We start from the raw sequence: 25876 nt of genomic DNA on the forward strand, positions 1-25876 counted from the left end.
GTGCTGGAAAGGGTTGTCCTCTACGGGATCGATGTCCCCCCCACGGGACGCTTGAGCTAACGCTAATGGGATTAGCAAGACGTTGTAAGTAACAAGATGTCACTCCCTGATCTGTTTCACCTGTTCTTGTGCTTGTCTCCACCCCCTCCAGGTGTCGCCCATTTTCCTCACTTATCCTCTGTGTACTTATACCTGTGTTTTCTATTTGTCTGTTGCCAGTTCGTCAATTTTACCAGCGTTTGTCCTGTCAGACCCTGTTTTTTCCCAGCCTCTCTTTTTCTCATCTCCTGGTTTTTGATCCTCCCCTGCTCGGCCACCGGGTTCTCGCCTTTTGAGTGTTCCCCGGGATTATCAGCCCCCACTCTTCCTGGAGGAAGAGGTTGGCATACCCCCGGCCCAGATGTTTGTCCACCACAGTCGCCATACCTAGAAGAGAGCCCAGTTGGCTATTTTCAAGATTACCTCCAGGTATCGGCTACAAGTGACCACCACCGGCATCGTCTCGGGCAGAGGGTATGGCTGTCCACTCGAGATCTGCCCCTCCGGGTGGAGCCACTTTTACCGTCTCCAAGATTATTAGCCCCTCTGCTGTTCATCTTCTGTTGCCCCGTACCCTCCGTACACATCTCACTTTACATGTCTAGATGTAATCCCATGTCTCACAGACCTTTGTCTCCTGTTTCCAGGCCCACCCCTCTTCCCCGTCTCATTGAGCCCGCCAATCGGCATACACGATGAGGCGCCTCCTGATGGTTCGACTGGGGGGAAGAAGATTCCAGTACCTGGTTGACTCCGAGGGTTATGGCCTGGAGGAGAGGTGCTGGGTCTCCACTAGGGACATCCTGGACCCAGGCCTCATCGCTGAGTTCCAACGCCGACACCCCGGTCAACCAGGTATGCGCCCAGCTAGTCACACGCTGATCGGAATTTGTGCTTGTCTCCACCCCACTCCAGGTGTCACCCATCTTCCCCATTATCCCCAGTGTATTTATACCTGTGTTCTGTCTGTGGCCAGTTTGTTTTGTTCATTAAACCTACCCATGTTTTTCCCCTTGCTCCTGTATTGTCTATAGTTCCTATTTTTCTGACCTTTCTGCCTGCCCTGATGCTGAGCCTGCCTGCCTTACTGTACCTTTGCCCCACTACTCTGGATTACTGACCTCAGTCTGACCTGACCCTGAGCCTACCTGCCGTCCTGTGACTTTGCCTGACCATGTTCGATTTATTAAACATTGTTATTTCACACATTCTGCACTTTGTCTTACCTGAAACCTGATACAAGAACATCTGATACGGGCAGAAAGATTAACAAGAATTTAAGCTAACTGCACTGTCCAATTTACCGTAGCTATTACAGTGAAAGATTACCATGGTATTGTTTGACTAGAGTGCACAGTTACAGTTGAAGTCGGAGGTTTACATACACCTTGGCCAAATACATTGAAACTCAGTTTTTCACAATTCCTGACATTTAATCATAGTAAAAATTCCCTGTCTTAGGTCAGTTAGGATCACCACTTTATTTTAAGAATGTGAAATGTCAGAATAATAGCAGAGAATGATTTATTTCTGCTTTTATTTCTTTCATCACATTCCCAGTGGGTCAGAAGTTTACATACACTCAATTAGTATTTGGTAGCATTGCCTTTAAATAGTTCAACTTGGGCCAAATGTTCCGGGTAGCCTTCCACAAGCTTCCCACAATAAGTTGGGGGAATTTTGGCCCATTCCTTCTGACAGAGATGGTGTAACTGAGTCAGGTTTGTAGGCCTCCTTGCTCGCATACGGTTTTTCAGATCTGCCAACAAATTTTCTATGGGATTGAGGTAAGGGCTTTGTGTTGGCCACTCCAATACCTTGACTTTGTTGTCCTTAAGCCATTTTGCCACAGCTTTGGAAATATGCTTGGGCTCGTTGTCCATTTGGAAGACACATCTGCGACCAAACTTTAACTTCCTGACTGATGTCTTGAGATGTTGCTTCAATATATCCACATAACTTTCCTGCCTCATGATGCCGTCTATTTTGTGAAGTGTACCAGTCCCCCCTGCAGCAAAGCACCAGCACAACATGGTGCTGCCACCCCCGTGCTTTATGGTTGAGATGGTGTTCTTCGGCTTTGGTCATTATGGCCAAAAAGTTCTATATTTGTTTCATCAGACCAGAGGACATTTTTCCAAAAAGTACAATCTTTGTCCCCATGTGCAGTTGCAAACCATAGTCAGGCTTTTTTTATGGCGGTTTGGAGCAGTGTCTCCTTCCTTGCTGAGCGGCCTTTCAGGTTTTGTAAATATAGGACTCGTTTTACTGTGGATATAGATACTTTTGTACCTGTTTCCTCCAGTATCTTCACAAGGTCCTTTGCTGTTGTTTCTCTTGCATTTCAAGAGAAAGGCCACATCTTTTACCACATCTTACGTGTTATATTATCTTACATGAATTTCACATTTCCACAAATTTCGAAGTGTTTCCTTTCAAATGGTATCAAGAATATGCATATCCTTGCTTCAGGTCCTGAGCTACAGGCAGTTAGATTTGGGTATGTCATTTTAGGCAAAAAATTGAAAGATAGGGTCCTATCCTTAAGAGGTTTTTAAGGTATCTTTACTTTTACTGAAGCATGAAGCATGACAATTGAGTAATTTTTCCACCACTACTTTTGCTGTAGTCAATCCTCTACTTTGTAATGTTGTAACTCATCCTGACATAAGATACTGTATCTTATCAATGAATGTGGGGTCAGGGATTTAGGCCTAGACCCAGACGTATATAATTATATATTTTTTATACATGTATTTTCCCTGCTATCACGATCTTCTTCAGGACAGGTCTGCTGTTCTATTATTCATTCTCCTCCACACATTCTACTATGTATTGTGTACACATGCATACATCTCTACTGCAATAGATAAAATAACTGTTAAAGAAATAAAACACTGTGTTTTTGATGGCAAACAGTATAAATATGCTTGCATCATATTTTATAGATTCATATCCCACATTTACTGAACATATTGTCTCCAGCAAGACTTTAGAACTTATTTCACTTGTAGTTTGAGTGCTTTGCTGAAACATCAGAAATTAATGCATGCATATCTTAGCACATGTTTTCTATCTAGAACTTAAATGGTTCTTCGGCAGGCCCCATTGGGGAACCCTTTGAAGAACAGTTTTTTGTTCCAACTGGAACCGTTCTAGTTCAAAGTAGAACCCTATTGGGTTCCAATTGGGTTCCCTTCCCCCATGAAACCCAAAAGAGTTCAACCTGGAACCAAAAACAACTCTACCGGGAACCAAAAAGGATCCTCTTATAGGGACAGCCAAATAACCCTCTTTTCTAAAAGTGTAGCCGACTATTTAAGCCTAGTGAGATAGATCTAAAATGTATCATATATAGATACCCACATATAACGATTTCAATCAGATCATCTATTTAATTCAATTATTTACTTCATTGGCTACATACTGTATTACAGTGCATTCAGAAAGTATTCAGACCCCTTGACTTTTTTTCACATTTTGTTATGTTACAGCCTTATTTTAAAATTGATTAAATATGTTTTCCTCTCACCCACATACACACAATACCCCATAATGACAAAGCAAAAACAGTTTTTTAGATTTTTTTGCAAATGTATAAAAATCAACAGAAATATCACATTTACATAAGTTTTACTCAGTACTTTGTTGAAGCACCTTTGGCAGAGATTACAGCTTCGAGTCTTCTTGAGTATGAAGCTACAAATTTCGACACCAATCAAATTGTAAAAACATCTCAAGGATGATCAATGGAAACAGGGCGCACCTGAGCTCAATTTCGAGCTCATAGCTAAGGGTCTGTAAAAATATTATTTCTTTAAAATTTGAGCACAACTGTCTTCACATCCCCATTAATGTTACGCGATCCACCTAACAGGTGACAGTAAATAACAGTAAATAATGTATTTCTGTTTTTTAAAATAAATTTGCAAACATTTCTAAATAACAGTTTTTGCATTGTCATTATGGGGCATTGTGTGGAGAGTGATGAGGGGAAAAACAATTGAATCAATCTTATAATCTTATAAGATTATTATTTGACCATATACAATGTTATTTCACTGTGAATAGAAGGGCACTCCACATGTACGGCACTGACACAAATGACTGTAAATTATAATAAGAATATTGTGGGAACTGTATTGTTAGACTTCAGTGCTGCCTTTGAAATTACTGACCATCATCTGTTATTGGCTAAACGTATGCTTAGCTGTCTTATCGTTAGCTGTCTTATTGGCTGCTGTCTGAATAGGTCTATCGGACAATTGTTCTATAACTATATCTGTTTTGCCAATTGGATTGATCCCCTCAACCACACGAAACCCCACTAATCTACCGACGGAAATGCACGAGGTGGCTAAAAACAAACCTCCATCCTCTGCTAGCTTCCTACCGATGGCCTGGCTAGCTGTCTGAATCGCCATGACCCCTACCAATCTCACTACTCACTGGACCCTTATGATCACTCGACTAAGTATGCCTCTCCTTAATGTCAATATGCCTTGTCCATTGCTGTTCTGGTTAGTGCTTCTTGGCTTATTTCACTGTAGAGCCTCTAGCCCTGCTCATTATACCGTATCCAACCTTTCAGTTCCACCACCCACACATGCGCTGACATCACCTGGTTTCAATGATGTTTCTAGAGACAATAGCTCTCTCATCATCACTCAACACCTAGGTTTACCTCCACTGTATTCACATCCTACCATAGCTTTGTCTGTACATTATACCTTGAAGCTATTTTATCGCCTCCAGAAACCTCCTTTTACTCTCTGTTCCAGCTTAGCTTTTAGCTGTACCCTTATCCTACTCCTCCTCTTTTCCTCTCGTGATGTAGAGGTGAATCCAGGCCCTGCAGTGCCTAGCTCCACTCCTATTCCCTAGGCGCTCTCTTTTGATGACTTCTGTAACCGTAATAGCCTTGGTTTCATGCATGTTAACATTAGAAGCCTCCTCCCTACGTTTGTTTTATTCACTGCTTTAGCACACTCTGCCAACCCGGATGTTCTAGCCGTGTCTGAATCCTGGCTTAGGATTTCAAAATCCTCAAAAATTCTGAAATTTTCATCCCTAACTACAACATTTTAAGACAAGATAGAATGGCCAAAGGGGGCGGTGATGCAATCTATAGCAAAGATAGCCTGAAGAGTTCTGTCCTACTATCCAGGTCTGTACCCAAACAATTTGAACATCTACTTTTAGAAATCCACCTCTCGCGGCCTCCCGTGTGGCGTAGTGGTCTAGGGCACTGTGCCACCAAAGACTCTGGGTTCGCGCCCAGGCTCTGTCGCAGCCGGCCGCGACCAGAGGTCTATGGGGCGACGCACAATTGGCCTAGTGCCATTAGGGAGGGTTTGGTAGGGATATCCTTGTCTCATCGCACACCAGCGACTCCTGTGGCAGGCCGGGCTCAGTGCACACTGACCAGGTCACCAGGTGCACTGTGTTTCCTGCGGCTGGCTTCTGGGTTGGATGTGCGCTGTGTTAAGAAGCAGTGCGGCTTGGTTGGGTTGTGTTTTGGACGCATGGCTTTCGACCTTCGTCTCTCCCGAGCCCGTACGGGAGTTGTAGCAATGAGACAAGATAGTAACTACTAACAATTGGATACCACGAAATTTGGGATAAAAGGGGGTAAAATAAATAATAAAATCAAAATCCACCTCTCTAAAAACAAGTTTCTCACCGTTGCCGCCTGCTATAGACCACCCTCTGCCCCCAGCTGTGCTCTGGACACCATATGTGAACTGATTGCCCCACATCTATCTTCAGAGCTCGTGCTGCTAGGCAACCTAAACTGGAACATGCTTAACACCCCAACCATCCTACAATCTAAGCTTGATGCCCTCAATCTCACACGAATGATCAATGAACCTACCAGGTACCACCCCAAAGCCGTAAACACGGGCACCCTCATAGATATCATCCTAACCAACTTGCTCTCTAAATACACCTCTGCTGTTTTCAACCAAGATCTCAGCGTTCACTGCCTCATTGCCTGCATCCGTAATGGGTCAGTGGTCAAACGACCTCCAATCATCACTGTCAAACGCTCCCTGAAACACTTCAGCGAGCAGGCTTTTCTTATCGACCTGGCCGGGGTATCCTGGAAAGATATTGATCTCACCCCGTCAGTAGAGGATGCCTCGTTATTTTTTAAATGACTTCCTCACCATCTTAAATAAGCATGCCCCATTAAAGAAATGTAGAACTAGGAACAGATATATCCCTTGGTTCTCTCCAGACCTGACTGCCCTTAACCAACACAAAACATCCTATGGCGTTCTGCATTAGCATCGAACAGCCCCCGTGATATGCAACTTTTCAGGGAAGATAGAAACCAATATACACAGGCAGTTAGAAAAGCCAAGGCTAGCTTTTTCAAGCATAAATTTGCAACACAATCTCAAAAAAGTTCTCGGACACTGTAAAGTCCATGGAGAATAAGAACACCTCCTCCCAGCTGTCCACTGCACTGAAGATAGGAAACAACGTCACCACCGATAAATCTACTATAATTGAGAATTTCAATAAGCATTTTTCTACGGCTGGCCATGCTTTCCACCTGGCTACTCCTACCCCGGTCAACAGAACTACACCCCCAACAGCAACTCGCCCAAGCCTTCCCCATTTCTCCTTCTCCCAAATCCATTCAGCTGATGTTCTGAAAGAGCTGAAAAATCTGGACCCCTACAAATCAGCCGGGCTAGACAATCTGGACCCTTTCTTTCTAAAATTATCTGCTGAAATTGTTGCCACCCCTATTACTAGCCTGTTCAACCTCTCTTTCGTGTCGTCTGAGATTCCCAAAGATTGGAAAGCAGCTGCGATCATCCCCCTCTTCAAAGGGGGGGACACTCTTGACCCAAACTGCTACAGACCTATATTTATCCTACCATGCCTTTCTAAGGTCTTCGAAAGCCAAGTCAACAAGCAGATTACCGACCATTTCGAATCTCACCATACCTTCTCTGCTATGCAATCTGGTTTCAGAGCTGGTCATGGGTGCACCTCAGCCACGCTCAAGGTCCTAAACGATATCTTAACCGCCATCGATAAGAAACATTACTGTGCAGCCGTATTCATTGATCTGGCCAAGGCTTTCGACTCTGTCAACCACCACATCCTTATCGGCAGACTCGACAGCCTTGGTTTCTCAATTGATTGCCTCGCCTGGTTCACCAACTACTTCTCTGATAGAGTTCAGTGTGTCAAATCGGAGGGTCTGCTGACCGGACCTCTGGCAGTCTCTATGGGGGTGCCACAGGGTTCAATTCTTGGACCGAATACTACAAATACTTAGGTGTCTGGTTAGACTGTAAACTCTCCTTCCAGACCCATATCAAACATCTCCAATCCAAAGTTAAATCTAGAATTGGCTTCCTATTTCGCAACAAAGCATCCTTCACTCATGCTGCCAAACATACCCTTGTAAAACTGACCATCCTACCAATCCTCGACTTTGGCGATGTCATTTACAAAATAGCCTCCAATACCCTACTCAACAATATACTACCCACCATTGCGACCTGTACGCTCTCGTTGGCTGGCCCTCGCTTCATACTCGTCGCCAAACCCACTGGCTCCATGTCATCTACAAGACCCTGCTAGGTAAAGTCCCCCCTTATCTCAGCTCGCTGGTCACCATAGCATCTCCCACCTGTAGCACACGCTCCAGCAGGTATATCTCTCTAGTCACCCCCAAAACCAATTATTTCTTTGGCCGCCTCTCCTTCCAATTCTCTGCTGCCAATGACTGGAACGAACTACAAAAATCTCTGAAACTGGAAACACTTATCTCCCTCACTAGCTTTAAGCACCAACTGTCAGAGCATCTTACAGATTACTGCACCTGTACATAGCCCACCTATAATTTAGCCCAAACAACTACCTCTTTCCCAACTGTATTTAATTAATTAATTTATTTTGCTCCTTTGCACCCCATTATTTTTATTTCTACTTTGCACATTCTTCCATTGCAAAACTACCATTCCAGTGTTTTACTTGCTATATTGTATTTACTTTGCCACCATGGCCTTTTTTGCCTTTACCTCCCTTCTCACCTAATTTGCTCACATTGTATATAGACTTGTTTATACTGTATTATTGACTGTATGTTTGTTTTACTCCATGTGTAACTCTGTGTCGTTGTATCTGTCGAATGTGCTATGCTTTATCTTGGCCAGGTCGCAATTGTAAATGAGAACTTGTTTTCAACTTGCCTACCTGGTTAAATAAAGGTGAAATAAATAAAAAAATAAAAAATTAACACTGAAACTGTTTCTGTTGCCTTGGAGAACAATGCATTTATAAATATTAGGCTACTGATAATACAGTGGCCAAAAGCTTGTATCAAACAAGAAAACAACTAGGCTATTTATCCCAACCTGATTGATGTTAGAAGTGTATGGTTTCAACATATTTCTCAGCTTTTACACCATAAAATGGCCCTGGATGGGATTCATGTCACTTTTAGCTTTACTTTTAGCAACATGCATGAAGCGTGCCTCTGTAAATAGGACTGTGCATCCACCCCTTCTTCCTTCCCTAGAACATAAACTGGATTAGATTGGATTGATTATAGAGTAAAATCATTTCATTTACTGTGGGAATGTGAAAGAACAGACAGACATTTTTCTCATCTTATAAAGCATCTGACCTCTGATCCTCTCGCTCTCTCTCTCTCCCTCTCTTCCCCCCGCCCTCTCTCTCTCTCTCTCTCTCCCTTACTCTCTCTCTCTTTCTCTCTCTCTCTCTCCCTCTCTCTCTTTCTCTCTCTCCATTCTCTCTCTCTCTGTTTCTCTCTCTCTGTTTCTCTCTCTCGCCCCCTCTCTCTCTCCCTCTCTCTCTTTCTTTCTCTCCATTCTCTCTCTCTCTGTTTCTCTCTCTCTGTTTCTCTCTCTCTGTTTCTCTCTCTCTCTCTCCCTCTCTCTCTTTCTTTCTCTCTCTCTTGCTCTCTTTCTACCTCTGTAACAGGGTTTTTTTTATTGCCTCTGTAACACTAATGTTAGCTAACATCAGGGCTTTTGTACATTAGCAGAAAAAATGCAGCTTAATAAATCAAAGCTGATAAAAAGGAAGTCAAACAGGAGTAAAGGGTCTCAAATCAAGTGATCCTCTGTTTGACTTAGAAGCTGAGCAATTGGTTGGAGTCCATTTGAACAATGTCAGTGGTCTAAGTCAGTTCATCACACAGCATGCGTCATCATTATGAGATGGTCATTTTGATATAGGCTAATTAAGTTCAGTTTATGAACCTCACCTGGAAGCAGCTTTCTCTTAGTCAGCAGTGACCTAATAGTTATAGAGGCCATTTAAAGTGACTTTAAGGATTTACATTATTATGTTATTTTATTTTGTGACATTTTTGTTACTAAATGTGCAATGTGGCTTGATCAGAAAAGCGATGATGGGAAATCTTTTATTGTTCCTTCCTACCCTTTTGAACGGTTTCTCTGTGCTGTTCTCAGTTCTCCACTGTAGATATATATGCCATTTAGCAGACGCTTTTATCCAAAGCGACTTACAGTCATGTGTGCATACATTCTACGTATGGGTGGTCCCGGGAATCAAACCCACTACCCTGGCGTTACAAGCGCCATGCTCTACCAACTGAGCTACAGAAGGACCAGATGGACCAGATGTGAACAAAGGCCATGTTCCAACCATAACCCTCAGAGATTGTGTTCCAGAATGATATGCCTTGAGACCTATGAGACCTATGAGATTCTCCGTAACAATGACAAGGTAGGGCAGGGTGGGTTTCGGTGCCAGAGATGCGTGGAGGGTTGATGTGGACATTATATTTCAAGACCAACCTGAGTGAGCAGCAATCTTTTTAAGTTCTACATTGTATTTATTCGCACCAAAGAAAAGAAGTGAAAGACACAACAGTACAGACGAAACAACTGGTAAAAACGGTGTGCAGGTGAGGTTGGAAGCCCAAAAGGGCTGATATTAAAAACACAACACACAAATAAGTACAACAAAAATCTGTTAAATCAGTTTAATCAGTTAAACAAAGCATATGAATTATAAGTGTACATGATACACTCAGTATACAAGACATGTGAAGAGTGGGTAGATCTGGAGAGTTTCTTGATCCGGCTTGACATCCCAGTGATAATTGTACAGCAGAGGTTATAAGGACACAATGCCCACATGTCATTAATCATAGCTCCACATGTGCCACAGCAATACGTGATCCATTAAAAAGTGCCCCAGAACAAACACTACATTTACTGTAATTAATCAGATGAAAGGGCTGAATCATGAGTAGATCCATCATTTAAATGGGCTCAATTACAGTTAGAAAATATGTATCTCCTAAAACCCAGTTATGGGGTAAGAGGTAGGTCAAGGGAATCTATTGTAAGGTCTAGCTTCTAGAATTAATGCATAGGGTACCTAGACCTTAGCGGAAAGTGTGAATACCCAACCCCATATATCTGACTGACATATTGTGTACATTTTAAATGAGATTGTAACTGTCACATCATTATTCAAATGTGAAAGTGTTCTGCGCATGAAGTGCATGAAATCTGGAGAATGTCCGTTTTTGACACTTGAAATGGCCTGACAATCTTTACGCTGCAATGCTTGTTATCTTTTTCATACGCCTCTCTCAGTTGTGGGCACCACTCATCAACGAGGAATGGTGTTTCTGGAGCAGACCACAGACTGTTTTATAGTAACACCTACAGTACATCCTCTCCTCTTTCACATGAGGTGAAGTAGGCCAACTATGAAATGAACTTAGTTCTCTGAGACAGCATGATGCATACAGAAAACAATAGGCTTCTTATAACTCTACACTTGAAGAACACAATTATATCTTCTTATGTGGATATGAGAAAAGAGGTAGCGTAAAACCATTAGGACATGGAGATGAATGTTGATAATGCATTGTGGAAGTCACAGACATTAGGAGAGCAGGTAAAATTACTATGAAATGCAACATCGATTCCCAACATAATAAAACCTCTGGACTTGCCCAGATGATGTGCATTGTGAATTATTACCCCTTTGCTAGCCCCATTAAAGAACAACTATGAGTGCATTAGTTACCAGATATGCATCTGTTGGTCACAGATACCTTAAAAATAAAGGTAGGGGCATGGATCAGAAAACTAGTCAGTATCTGGTGTGACCACCATTTGCGCCATGCAGCGAAATACATCTACTTCACATAGAGTTAATCAGGCTGCTGATTGTGGCCTGTGGAATGTTGTCCCACTCCTCTTCATTGGCTGTGCGAAGCGGGATATTGGTGGGAACTGGAACACACTGTCGTACACGTTGATCCAGAGCATCCCAAATGTGTTAAATCGGGGTGGTGTCTGGTGAGTACGCAGGCCATGGAGGAACTGGGACATTATAAGCTTCCAGGAATTGTGTACAGATCCTTGCGACATGGAGCAATGCATTATCATGCTGAAACATGAGGTGATGGCGGCGGATGAATGGAACGACAGCATCTCTGTGCATTCAAATTGCCATAGATAAAATGCAATTGTGTTGATTGTCCATAGCTTATGCCTGCCCATACCATAACCCCACGCCACCATGGTGCACTCTGTTCACAACGTTGACATCAGCAAACCACTCGCCCACACGACATCATACACACTGTCTGCCACCTGCCCGGTACAGTCGAAAAAGGGATCTATCTGTGAAGAGCACACTTCTCCAGCATGCCAGTGGCCATCGAAGGTGAGCATTTGCCCACTGAAGTCGATTACAACGCCGAACTGCATTCAGGTCAAGGTCCTGGTAAGGACGACGAGCATGCAGATGAGCTTCCCTGAGAGGGGTACCATCACAGGTGATTTTATTTGGCCCCTTAAGTTTTCTGAGCAAAACAAATGTATAAATAATAGTTTTTGTTTTATTGTTGGACATAAAAGACTGCAAAACCACCAGTAAATCAGCTCCAACTTATTTTAATTTGGTAAATCTGTTGGTAAATCTGTTGTATAATATGATGTATGATCATATACGTATATCATATTTTAAATGATTATGTTTGAGTCAAATATTCTATTTGTTTGTGCTAAGGTTAGGGGAGATGTAGAGAGACACACATTGTAATAATTATGGAAATATGAATATGAATTCCCTCTTTATTCAAAATCTTCATGAGCACATTGAAGCTGTACTGCGTAGTTACATTTAAGATGCAAGGAGAAAATATACAGTGCTTTAGAAAGTATTCACATCCCTTGGCTTCTTCCACATGTTGTTGTATTACAGCCTGAATTTAAAATGGATTAAATTTAGATTTTTGGTCAAAGGCCAACACACAATCCCCCATAATGGTAAATTGGAATTATGTTTTTAGAAATCTGTACAAATTCATAAAAAATCAAAATCTGAAATGTCTTGAGTCAAAAAGTAATCAACTCCTTTGATTAACAGGTCACATAATATGTTTTATGGATTCAATCTGTGTGCAATAATAGTGTTGAACATGAGTTTTGAATGACTACTTCATCTCTGTACCCAAAACATACAATTATCTGTAAGGTCCCTCAGTCGAGCAGTGAATTTCAAACACAGATTCAAACACAAAGACAAGGGAGGATTTCCAATGCAGGAGTTGCTTACCAAGAAGACAGTGAACGTTCCTGAGAGGCCGAGTTACAGTTTTGACTTAAATCTGTTTGAAAATATATGGCAAGAGCTGAAAATCTTTGTCTAGCAATAAACAACAACCAATTTGACAGAGCTTGAATAATTTTCAAAAGAATAATTGGCAAATGTGGCACAATCCAGGTGTATAAAGCTCTCAGAGACACCCAGAAAGACTCAAAGCTGTAATCGCTGCCATTTTACTTATGTAAAAGAAATATTTCTGTACATGTTTTCACTTTGTCCTAATGGGGTATTGTATGTAGATGGGTGAGAGAAAAACATCTATGTAATCAATTTTGAATTCAGGCTGTAACACAACAAAACCTGGAGTAAGTCAAGGGGTATGAATAGGCATTGTATGAAACATTAAGAAATGTCTCACTGCAGTCCCACGCCTAGAAAAAAATATTGACTGTACAGTCAATTCCTTTCATTTACTTGTCACATAAATCCTCAATTCTCAAGAAACTGACATTTGACACAAAAATTATTGTGTTATTTTTCAATAAAGTTCCTCTTGGATCACTGAGATTAGGATCTGTAATTTCATAATTATTATATATTTTTAACAGATATTTAGCATTTTACCACAATTTCCACAACTACCAATGCAAAAATCGAATTCATTACCACAACAGTTTTCAAAGTTCCCAAATTTATATTTTTTAACATTGCTCCTCTAATGAAAAGGCCTGAGATGAACATAATCCTGACAATTTTTTTATTTAAAATGAAATTATACACATTTATTTCATAACTTATTTCATTATCGTAATGTATAACCTTAATTTTTTTTGTCATAATCATATTTTTATTTATTTATGTACACATATCTGGAAAGAACAAAAGTCACAATATTAGATTTTAAAAAATTACGAAAATTGCTAAAGTGTAAATCTATGTATATCATCAAATTATATTTGGAGTTCTGATGGGGAACGACAGTTGAACTAAGCTCATGAGGCATTTATAAATTATATTCTTCAAGAATCAATGAGTAAAGAAATAAATAAATTAAGTACCTTACTGTAATAGATTTCCATTAAAATGGGCAAAAATAGCTTTTTAGCAAAAAACAATTTCTCAAGCAAAACATTTTCTATGACTGTGGGAGTGGTCTGAATGAGGAGGCTAACACTGAAAACTAGCTGTTATTGGCAGAGAGGTTTGGAACTCTCTGTTATTGGTCTATTAACCAATTTACCACATGATGGTATCACCATGGAAAGCCGAAACTCCCAAAAATATTTCAAGGTTTTTGATTACGGTTTCGATTATTTTTGAAACATTAAACGCACTATGCATTTTGTGGGTTGAATGCTGCGAAAACACAATTCAATTCATAAAAATCCCATGATGGTAGTAACTGCCCGTTACTGCTTATCAGTTATTAACCATACTTTATTCACATTTCTTTACTTTAATCAAATATTTCAGTTATGTAATTTACATTTGTATAATTTGATGACTTCAGTCTGAGGTCCTGAGCGCTCTGGAGCAGGTTGTCATCAATGATTTTTCTGTACTTTGCTCCGTACATCTTTCCCTCGATCCTGTCTCCCAGTTCCTGCAACTGAAAAACATCCCCACAGCATGATGCTGCCACCACCATACTTGACCGTAGGGATGGTGCCAGGTTTCCTTCAGACGTGATGCTGGACATTCAGGCCAAAGAGTTCAATCTTGGGTTCATCAGACCAGATAATCTTGTTTCTCATGGTCTGAGAGTCCTTTGGGTGCCTTTTGGCAAACTCCAAGCGGGCTGTCGTGTGCCTTTTACTAAGTGGCTTCAATCTGGACACTCTACCATAAAGGCCTGATTGGTGGAGTGCTGCAGAGAGATGGTTGTCCTTCTGGAAGGTTCTACCAAGGACCTTCTCCTTCGATTGCTCAGTTTGGCAGCTCTAGGAAGAGTCTTGATGGTTCCAAACTTCTTCAATTTAAGAATAATGGAGGCCACTGTGTTCTTGGGGACCTTCAATGCTGCAGACATTTTTTGGTACCCTTACCCAGATCTGTGCCTCGACCCAATCCAGTCTCGGAACTCTACGGACAATTCCTTCATCCTCATGGCTTGGTTTTTGCTCTTACATGCACTGTCAACTGTGAGACTTATATAGGCAGGTGTGTGCCGTTCCAAATCATGTCCAATCAATTGAATTGACCTCAGGTGGACTCCAATCAAGTTGCAGAAACATCCCAAGAATGAATAATGGAAACAGGATGCACCTGAGCTCAATTTTGAGTCTCATAGCAAAGGGTAGGAATACTTAAGTAAATAAGTTATTTCTGTTTTACATTTTTTTTACATTTGCAAAAATGTTTCAAAACTAGTTTTCACTTTGTCATGATGGGGAATTGTGTGTAGATCCATGATGAAAAGCAATTAATGAATGCATTTTAGAATAAGGCTGTAAAGTAACAAAATGTGGAAAAAGTCAAAGGGTCTGAATACTTTCTGAATGCATTGTGTGTAGTTCATAAGGATGAATGACAGGATATTTGTGTCAATACACGAGTGAGAGACAGATTTATCTTATTGTGTCAATCACTGTATTATCTAATCACAAAATGTGGAAAAAGACAAGGTGTCTGTATACTTTCCGAATGCACTGTATATCTGATGTGACAAACTGCATTTCGTATTTTCTTGTTTCAGTGATGGTCTTTTCAGTGTTTCCTACTTTGTACTCCCTGCACTGTACCTCGCAAAGCAACTACTCGCTATCCCTCTTGATCTCGCAATCTTCTGTTTCTTCTCTCTCTCTGTGTCTGCCCCAACTAACCTAATGAAGCATAAAATAAACGCACAGACCGGACAAGTTGTCACGCAATGGATTATAGTCATTGTAGTTAATCACCATGATTTCTGCGCTAAACTATGTAGGGAGTAGGAATATATTCTCTCTCTCTCTCTCTTCCTCTCTCTCTCTCTCTCTCTCTCTCTCTCTCTCTCTCTCTCTATCTCTCTCTCTCTCTCTCTCTCTCTTCAATTCAATTCAAGGGGCTTTATTGGCATGGGAAACATATGTTAACTTTGCCAAAGCAAGTGAGGTAGATAATATACAAAAGTGAAATAAGCAATAGAAATTAACAGTAAACATTATACTCACAAGTTTCAAAAGAATAAAGACAGTGTTGTAACGATGTACAAATGTTTAAAGTACAAAAGGGAAAATAAATAAGCATAAATATGGGTTGTATTTACAATGGTGTTTGTTCTTCACTGGTTGACCTTTTCTTGTGGCGACAGGTCACACGTCTTGCTGCAGTGATGGCACACTGTGGTATTTCACCCAGGAGATATGGGAGTTTATCCAAATTTGGTTTGTTTTCGAATTCTTTGTGATTCTGTGTAATCTGAGGGAAATATGTGTCTCTAATATGGTCATATATTAGGTTAGGTTAGGAATTGCAGCTCAGTTTCCACCTCATTTTGTGGGCAGTGTGCACATAGCCTGTCTTCTCTTGAGAACCAGGTCTGCCTACGGCGGCCTTTCTCAATAGCAAGGCTATGCTCACTGAGTCTGTACATAGTCAAAGCTTTCCTTAGGTTTGAGTCAGTCACAGTGGTCAGGTATTCCGCCACTGTGTACTCTCTGTTTAGGGGCAAATAGCATTCTAGTTTGCTCTGTTTTTTTGTTAATTCTTTCCAATGTGTCAAATAATTATCCTTTTGTTTTCTCATGATTTGGTTAGGTCTAATTGTGTTGCTGTCCTGGGGCTCTGTGGGGTGTGTTTGTGTTTGTGAACAGAGCCCCAGGACCTGCTTGCTTAGGGGACGCTTCTCCAGGTTCATCTCTCTCTAGGTGATGGCTTTCTTATGGAAGGTTTGGGAATCGCTTCCTTTTAGGTGGTTGTAGAATTTAACGGCTCTTTTCTGGATTTTGTTAATTAGCGGGAATCAGCCTGATTTTGCTCTGCATGCATTATTTGGTGTTCTATGTTGTACACGGAGGATATTTTTTGCAGAATTCTGAATGCAGTCTCAATTTGGTGTTTGTCCCACTTTTTAAAATTCTTGGTTGGTGAGCGGACCCCAGACCTCACAACCATAAAGGACAATGGGTTCTATAACTGATTGAGTATTTTTAGCCAGATGCTAATTGGTATGTTGAATTTTATGTTCCTTTTGATGGCATAGAATGATCTTCTGCCTTGTCTCTCAGATCATTCACAGCTTTGTGGAAGTTTCATTTAAGACATTTTTAAGACATTTAAGTCATTTAGCAGACGCTCTTATCCAGAGCGACTTACAAATTGGTGCATTCACCTTATGACATCCAGTGGAACAGCCACTTTACAATAGTGCATCTAAATCTTTTAAGAGGGGGGGGGGGTAGAAGGATTACTTTATCCTATCCTAGGTATTCCTTAAAGAGGTGGGGTTTCAGGTGTCTCCGGAAGGTGGTGATTAATTCCGCTGTCCTGGCGTCGTGAGGGAGTTTGTTCCACCATCCTGTGGAGCTGGTGTTTAGGCCAGGGTATGTATAGTATTTTTGTGTGCTCTAGGACAACGGTGTTTAGATTGAATTTATATCTGTGGTCCTGACGACTGGACCTTTTTTGGAACACCATTAATTTGTTCTTACTAAGATTTACTGTCAGGTCCCAGGCCCTCCTTTTTTCAGATCATCAGCAGACAGTAGACATTTGACTTCAGATTCTAGTAGGGTGAGGCCGGGTGCTGCAGATCTTTCTAGTGCCCGCGCCAATTCGTTGATATACATGTTGAAGTGGGTGGGCCTTAAGCTGCATCCCTGTCTCACCCCACGGCCCTGTGGGAAGAAATGTGTTTGATTTTTTGCCTATTTTAACCCTACACTTGTTGTTTGTGTACATGGATTTTATAACGTCACATGTTTTTCCCCCAACACCACTTTCCATCAATTTGTATAGCATACCCTCATGCCAAATTGAGTCGAAGGCCTTTTTGAAATCAACAAAGTATGAGAAGACTTTGCCTTTGTTTTGGTTTGTTTGTTTGTCAATTAGGGTGTGCAGGGTGAATACGTGGTCTGTTGTATGGTAATTTGGTTAAAAGCCAATTTGACATTTGCTCAGTACATTGTTTTCACTGAGGAAATTTACGAGTCTGCTGTTAATGATAATGCAGAGGAGGTGTGTTCTGGTAGTCTTTAATAGTTGATTCTAAGATTTGTATTTGATGATGTATATGTTTTTACTGTTTGTTCTTTGTTATAGAGCCAAAAAGATTGGAGAAGTGGTTTACCCATACATCTCCATTTTGGATAGATAATTCTTTGTGTTGTTGTTTGTTTAGTTTTTTCCAATTTTCCCAGAAGTGGTTAGAGTCTATGGATTCTTCAATTAAATTGAGCTGATTTCTGACGTGCTGTTCCTTCTTTTCGCGTAGTGTATTTCTGTATTGTTTTAGTGATTCCCCATAGTGAAGGCATAGACTCAGGTTTTCCGGGTCTCTATGTTTTTGGTTGGACAGGTTTCTCAATTTCTTTCTTAGATTTTTGCATTCTTCATCAAACCATTTGTCATTGTTGTTCAGTTTTCTATTTGAGATTTTTAGCTTTGACAGGGAAGCTGAGAGGTCAAATATACTGTTAATATTTTCTACTGCCAAGTTTACACCTTCACTATTACAGTGGAATGTTTTACCCCATGAAGTTGTCTAAAAGGGATTGAATTTATTGGCTCATTGTTTTTTGGTAGGTTTCCAAACTGCATTCCTTCCATCTATAGCATTTCTTAATGTTACTCAGTTCCTTTGGCTTTGATGCCTCATGACTGAGTATTGCTCTGATCAAGTAGACTGTGATTTTCCCGTGGTCTGATAGGGTCTCTCTCTCTCCTCTCTCTCTGTGTGTGTACGAGTTGAACTATTCTTGTGGGAACCAGAAGACCCCACAAAAACATTAATCAAACAAAAATTTGACCAACTGGGACCTCACAAGTCAAATGCTATTTCTAGGTGGTTTAGGGATAAGATTAGAATTAGTGATAGGGTTAGAATTAGGTTCAGGGTTATGGTTATGGTTGGGCTTTCGGGTTTAGTTTAGCGTTAGGTTTAGGTGATTAGGGAAAATAGGTTTTTGAATGGGACTGAATTGTATGTCCCCACAAGATTATTTGTACAGGACCACACTACTGGTCAAAAGCTATTGAACACCGACTCAAGGGTCTTTCGTTATTGTTTACTATTTTCTACATTGTAGAATAATACTGAAGATATCAAAACGATGAAACAACACATATGGAATCATGTAGTAACCAAAAAAGTGTTAAACAAATCAAAATATATTTTATATTTGCACACTCTTGGCATGCTCTCAACCAGCTTCATGAGGTAGTCACCTGGAATGCATTTCAATTAACAGGTGTGACTTCTTAAAAGTTCATTTGTGGTATTTCTTTCCTTCTTAACGCCTTTGAGACAATCAATTGTGTTATGACAAGGTGGGGGTGGTGGAGGTATACAGAAGATAGCCCTATTTGGTAAAAGACCAAGTCCATAGTATGTCAAGAACAGCTCCAATAAGCAAAGAGAAATGACAGTCCATCATTACTTTAAGACATGAAGGTCAGTCAACAAGGAAAATTTCAAGACCTTTGAAAGTTTCTTCAAGTACAGTCGCAAAAACCATCAAGCGCTATGATGAAACTGGCTCTCATGAGGACTGCCACAGGAACTGAAGACCCAGATTTACCTCTGCTGCAGAGGATAAGTTCATTAGAGTTACCAGCCTCCGAAATTGCAGCCAAATAAATGCTTCACAGAGTTCAGGTAACAGACACATCTCAACATCAACTGTTCAGAGGAGACTGCGTGAATCAGGCCTTCTTTGCTGCAAGGGAAACCACTACTAAAAGATACCAATAATAATAAGAGACTTGCTTGAGCCAAGAAACACGAGCAATGGACATTAGACTGGTGGAAATGTGTCCTTTGGTCTGGAGTCCAAATTTCGCTGTGTCTTTGTGAGACGTTGTGTAGGTGAACGGATGATCTCCGCAGGTGTATTTCCCACCCCAAAGCATGGAGGAGGAGGTGTTATGGTGTGGGAGTGCTTTGCTGGTGATACTGTCAGTGATTTATTTAGAATTCAAGACATACTTAACCAGCACGGCTACCACAGCATTCTGCAGCCAAATGCCCTCCCATCTGGTTTGGGCTTAGTGGGACTATCATTTATTTTTCAACAGGACATTGACCCAACACACCTCCAGGCTGTGTAAGGGCTATTTTATCAAGAAGGAAAATGATGTGCTGCATCAGATGACCTGGCCCCCACAATCCCCCGAACCCAAATCCAATTGAGATGTTTTGGGATGAGTTGGACCAAAGAGTGAAGGAAAAGCAGCCAACAAGTGCTCAGCATATGTGGGAACTCCTTCAAGACTGCTGGAAAAGCATTCCATGTGAAGCTGGTTGAGAGAATGTCAAGAGTGTGCAAAGCTGTTCTCAAGGCAAAGGGTGGCTATTTGAAGAATCTCAAATGTTTAACACATTTTTTGGTTACGACATGATTCCGTATGTGTTATTTCATAGTTTCATGTTTCACTTTTATTCTTCAATGTAGAAAATAGTAAAAATAATGAAAAACCCTTGAATGAGTAGGTGTTCTAAAACTTTTGACCGGTAGTATGTGTGTGTGTGTGTGTGTGTGTGTGTGTGTGTGTGTGTGTGTGTGTGTGTGTGTGTGTGTGTGTGTGTGTGTGTGTGTGTGTGTGTGTGTGTGTGTGTGTGTGTGTGTGTGTGTGTGTGTGTAGTCGTGTATGTGGGTTTGTATGTGTGTGTGTGTGTGTGCGTGCGTGTGTGTCTGGTCTCCTGAGTCCACGGCTGGTGAAGGTGGTGGAGGACGACTCCCTGGATTTCAAATTGGTCAGTCCAGTGGATGTATGTAAAAAAGTGGCACCAGGGATGGAGTCCACATTCAATGTCCTCTTTACACCTCAGGAGAACAAGGTACTGTCAAAGATATTTTTTTAAATCATGGCAACACACTTAACAAACAGTTGGAACACTGTAATAAACCTTTACGTTTTATTTAAATGCTATGGATCAAATCAAAAGAGTTTCAAACTTTATTACAACTTAAGTCAATCGATTGATGCTCATAAAAAGACCTCTGTCTGATTTCAAAGGAAAACCTGCTTTCTTATGTTCTGAAAATTCCTGAAAGAAATGTAGGCCTAGTTATGAAACCAGTCTCATTCATAACATTTGGTCTGAATGAAAGATTGCAATTCTTCAGATTTCCTATTCAGTAATGACAACCCGGTGAAACATTAATGACAAAGCTCATATTCCTTGTTAATGCGCCTCTGCAATGTAATTCTATCAGAGAGTGTGCTTTGATGAGCATGAGAGGAAATGTTTCCACTACCGCCTACCCTCTCTCCATTAGCTTCCATTCTCCAGGCTCTTATATGGCTTGGTAATCTGCTTTGCTTTGTTTGCACATGAATACAGAGTGCTGTAGCTATACTATAACAGTGTGTGTGTGTGTGTGAGAGAGAGAGAGGCTCAGGGCCCTTGGCAACATAATCAGGCCTTGAAGCAACTCATCAGTATGGAGACAATAGTGAGCGATGAGGTCTGTTTGGATGACAGCTTCTCAAGGAAAAAGCATACTTTTCGTAATGTTATAATGATTTGAACAATTGGAGCAGCAGTGAACCTTCAGTTATGCATGTGTTATATAGTAACTAGATGTTCCCGATCAGGACATGTCCTTCATGCACCACTTGAGGCGCAAGCCATTAATCAGGAAGTACATAAGAAACTGATCAAAGTTGAATCTGAAATCTACCTCCGTTGTCCTTGGAATTTTTTAAGTAACCTCTCTAGGATGGCGTGGACCATTCTAGACTTCCCTTACCAGCTGCACTTCTCTCTGTGCCCTGTGAAGGGCTCCTCACTGCCGACCCTGCTAGTGCGCAACATTGTGCAAAAGTGAGGCCCAGTTCCAGCTTAGCACACACAGGTGAGATATGATCTATGCTAGGAGTCTATTCCAGCCTCTAGTCTGTTCTAATCTAACCTATGCTAAACCAACCAATCCTGCCTGTTCATGCCTTTGTTCTGTCAAGCCCTTTCTCAGTGTAGCCCCCTCCATTGATGTTAGTGAGAGCATCCAGGTGAGGGTGGACTTCCTTCCCAAGACTGAAAGAGACCACAACGAGGACCTGCTGCTTCACTACCATACACATGCCAGACCATTACTCTAAAGCACCAGCTACGCCACACAGGTCTGGCTAGCAGAGGTTCAGTATCTTCTGGAACTTTTCAAATGTTAGGGAAACATTCAGCATTATACAGATGTTACCCACGCATCTATACTCTACAACCATCTACAAAATTCCCCCTACAAAGTACAAAACATACTCATTATACACCCCTCCCCCAGAATCCCAACCGATAGACCAACTCACTTTGCAATAGGCTAGCACACAAGTACTAGCTCTACAGTAAGTAAGTAGTAAGTTACTTTACAGAAACACATGAACGCACACACTCATGTTACATAAGTATTTTTGCATAAAGATAATCAGCTACATCAAGTGTAGTGGAACTAAAAGGATGAATCTGTTTACCATACATTCGCTGTGAACACAATAATAAAATATCCCCTCCCTAATGACCCTGCAGCAGGAATGGTAAAACAGTGCTAATCATTTCAGGAGCATTTATCCACACAGTCTTTAATCTCTGCTCTTTCACACAGGTTGCACCTAGAATAGAGGGAAAACACCCTCTATGCATATCCTATTAACAGATTTATGAGTGTGGATGGCTGGGGGTGAGGGTGTTATCTGTTCTTACAGCAGTGTGCTCAGCCCAGTTAGAACGGGCTTTATCAGCCCCTGGAGACACTTCTCTCTTGATTTCTTTGTGTGATTATACTAGTTAATGGTTTGAGATATTAATAGAACTGCTTTCTTTTCCAGCCGGACTGTAAATGGATGTAATTTTATTTTATTTTAATTAGAGCTCTTAAACTGTCCTATGTTTGTGATTGTGATGATGATGCGTGTGCTGGAGAAGTGACCATGTGGAATTCAGAGGTGATTGCAGTGTTAATACAATTTGAAAAAAAGTGTTTAGGCTATGGTGAAATCCAGGGTTGATGTAGGATTTAGAGCAGTCCGCTTTATCACTTAATCATTGTGACAAGTCTTTGGTAGAAATTAAATCCTTTGGTAGAAATGAAGTTGTTTGGGCCTCCCGAGTGATGCAGCGGTCTAAGGCGCTGCATCATAGTGCTTGAGGTGTCACTACAGACCCAGGTTCGATCCCGGGCTGTGTTGCAGCTGGACCGTGGCTGCGAGACCCATGAGGCAGTGCACAATTGGCCCTGCGTCATCCGGGTTAGTTGAGGGTTTAGCCGGCCGGAATGTCCTTGTCCCCTCGCACTGGGGCGGGCCTGGCGCATGCACGTTGACATAGTCGCCAGTTGGACAATCTTTCCTCCGACACATTGGTGCTGCTGGCTTCCGGTTTAAGCGAGCAGTGTGTCAAGAAGCAGTGTGGCTTGGCAAGGTTGTGTTTCGGAGGACGCATGTCTCTCGACCTCAGCCTCACCCCAGTCCGTAAGGGAGTTGAAGCGATGGAACAAGACTGTAACTACCAATTGGAGAGAAAAAGGGGTAAAATTAAAATTAAAAACAAACATTAAAGTTGCTAAAAAGGTTCATGCAAGATGTGATGGAGAACTCTATCTGTGTGAGATACAGTAAACCTATAACAGACAAAGGAGTACTTGATTGGTGTGAGTGTGCATGCATGTGTGAGTGTGTGCAGGTCTTGGCATTCAAGTCAACTTGACAATTGCACACCCCCGGGCATTTTCCACAGTTTGTTATGTTACAGTTTTATTAAAAAATGTATTAAATCGTTTTTTCCCCTCATCAATCTCGACACAATATCCCATAATAACAAAGTAAAACCCAGGTTTTAGACATTTACATAAGTATTCAGACCCTTTACTCAGTACCTTGTTGAAGCACCAGTGATTACTGCCTCAATTCTTCTTGGGTTTGACGTTACAAGCTTGGCACACCTGTATTTGGGGAGTTTCTTCCATTCTTCTGTGCAGATCCTCTCAAGCTCTATCAGGTTGAATGGGGAGCGTCACTGCACAGCTATTTTCAGATCTCTCCAGAGATGCTTGGTCAGGTTCAAGACTGATGTTTTTATACCTGGTTTGCATACCCATTCTTGCCTTAGCATTTACTGATATATATCATCATTTGGAACATTCAAACTAGGCTATAGGCTATGTGTGCAGCATGCATGTGATACTGACAGGGATGAAGGGCCACTGACAGGGATGATGGGCCACTGACGGGGATGATGGGCCACTGACAGGAATGATGGGCCACTGACGGGGATGATGGGCCACTGACCGCGATGATGGGCGACTGACCGGGATGATGGGCGACTGACCGGGATGATGGGCGACTGACCGGGATGATGGGCCACTGACGGGGATGATGGGCCACTGACAGGAATGATGGGCCACTGACGGGGATGATCAACTGGCCAGGGGGGGTTCCAAAACCTCTGTGGGCCAGTGGGCAGCCCTGAATGTCAAGCCCTAGTGTGTGCGTGTGTGTGTGTGTGTGTGTGTTTGCCTCAGGTGGTGCTTGGTGCTCTGCTGTCTCACTGCATAAACATCCAGGTCTACTGAAGGGCAGCAGCATTAACGTTTTATAAAGTGCTCTGCTCTAAAAGACCACTTTAGGCCCATCAGTTGAATATCATTTTTAATTTAGCACCTTTCCCTGTCTCCTTCTCATCTATGTTTCAGATTAAGCTGATCTGGAGGTTACGCTCTGGAGTCAGCGAATGGAGCCTGCCAGAGAGCAGCCTTACTGCAGGCTTTCACTCTCATATTGGGACTTCAAACTTACATTTCTGGGCAGAAAGTCATAAGTGTCTTGTCAAGAAGTACCGGACAAGTAGTACATGTTTGACCCATGAACATATCATTTTAACCATGGTAAAATTTTGGCAGTGGTGCAATGCATTTATCTCTCTGATGTTACTGTACATACAGTGTCCATCTATTCTAATCAATCCATCTATTGATTTATTATTTTGCCCTCTAGAAACCCTCATCTTGAACACCTTTACATATTGTACATTTTATTGAACTGTAGCTGATGCGTCACAAATTAGCCTCCTTTGCTCAAGGGTGTGACTGCTAGTTACTGAGATTCAATATGATAACCATCTCGTTATATATGAATCCAGCTCTCCAGTCACTGCTATGTTATTTTCCTAAAATCAACACAATAATGAAAACAGGGGTCAGGTTGCTACCTTTGCTCCTGCCTGAATACTTGGATGCTAGGTGACAGGAGACAAGAAATGGTACTCTCTCCTGTTCTTTTGATGTGCTAGATAAAAACCAGCAACAATATTCACACAGGAAAAAAACCTCAAAGTCAATTCTGGTGAGAAATGCTATCATTGGGTTCAAGACAGGCTACCTTTGCTATTCAAATCAAATCAAATCAAATTTATTTATATAGCCCTTCGTACATCAGCTGATATCTCAAAGTGCTGTACAGAAACCCAGCCTAAAACCCCAAACAGCAAACAATGCAGGTGTAAAAGCACGGTGGCTAGGAAAAACTCCCTAGAAAGGCCAAAACCTAGGAAGAAACCTAGAGAGGAACCGGGCTATGTGGGGTGGCCAGTCCTCTTCTGGCTGTGCCGGGTAGAGATTATAACAGAACATGACCAAGATGTTCAAATGTTCATAAATGACCAGCATGGTCAAATAATAATAAGGCAGAACAGTTGAAACTGGAGCAGCAGCACAGTCAGATGGACTGGGGACAGCAAGGAGCCATCATGTCAGGTAGTCCTGGGGCACGGTCCTAGGGCTCAGGTCCTCCGAGAGAGAGAAAGAAAGAGAGAATTAGAGAGAGCATATGTGGGGTGGCCAGTCCTCTTCTGGCTGTGCCAGGTGGAGATTATAACAGAACGTGGCCAAGATGTTCAAATGTTCATAAATGACCAGCATGGTTGAATAATAGTAAGGCAGAACAGTTGAAACTGGAGCAGGAGCATGGCCAGGTGGACTGGGGACAGCAAGGAGTCCTCATGTCAGGTAGTCCTGGGACATGGTCCTAGGGCCCAGGCCAGTTGAAACTGGAGCAGCAGCATGGCCAGGTGGACTGGGGACAGCAAGGAGTCATCATGTCAGGTAGTCCTGGG

At 41.7% G+C, this 25876-nt stretch overlaps 1 pseudogene; it reads left to right on the forward strand.

Moving 5' to 3' along the window:
- Positions 1-734: 734 nt before the first annotated feature.
- LOC124043171 overlaps positions 735-25876 on the forward strand; it is a 92621-nt pseudogene continuing 67479 nt past the window's right edge.

Source organism: Oncorhynchus gorbuscha, linkage group LG01 (assembly GCF_021184085.1).
Source record: "Oncorhynchus gorbuscha isolate QuinsamMale2020 ecotype Even-year linkage group LG01, OgorEven_v1.0, whole genome shotgun sequence".
Classification (NCBI taxonomy): domain Eukaryota; kingdom Metazoa; phylum Chordata; class Actinopteri; order Salmoniformes; family Salmonidae; genus Oncorhynchus; species Oncorhynchus gorbuscha.